Genomic DNA, 484 nt, shown 5'->3' with positions numbered 1-484 from the left:
ATGGATGGCAACGTGCACACGTATAAGGCACGACTTGTGGCGAAAGGATTCCGTCAAATTCATGGTATTGACTATGATGAGACATTTTCGCCTGTAGTTATGCTGAAGTTCATCAGGATCCTGCTTGGCTAGGAACGCAGTTTTCTATGAAGGACCTAGGAGAAGCGGCCTATATTCTAGGAATAAAGATCTATAGAGATAGATCGAGGCGTCTTCTAGGATTGTGTCAGAGTACTTACATCGATAAGGTCTTGAAACGGTTCAAGATGCAAGATTCCAAGAAAGGAACCTTACCGATGAGCAGTGGCACAATTCTCTACAAGAGTCACTGTCCTACGACACCTGATGAGCGAGAACGCATGGATCGTATTCCATATGCTTCGGCAATTAGATCGATCATGTATGCCATGCTTTGTACTCGACCGGGTGTATCCCACGCGTTGAGCATTACGAGTAGATACCAGTCAGATCCAGGGGAGTCGCA

This window comes from Tarenaya hassleriana, unplaced genomic scaffold, assembly GCF_000463585.1.
Source record: "Tarenaya hassleriana unplaced genomic scaffold, ASM46358v1 Cleome39, whole genome shotgun sequence".
NCBI lineage: Eukaryota > Viridiplantae > Streptophyta > Magnoliopsida > Brassicales > Cleomaceae > Tarenaya > Tarenaya hassleriana.
The sequence above is the reverse complement of the archived record's forward strand: the minus strand, read 5'-3'. Positions refer to the sequence as shown.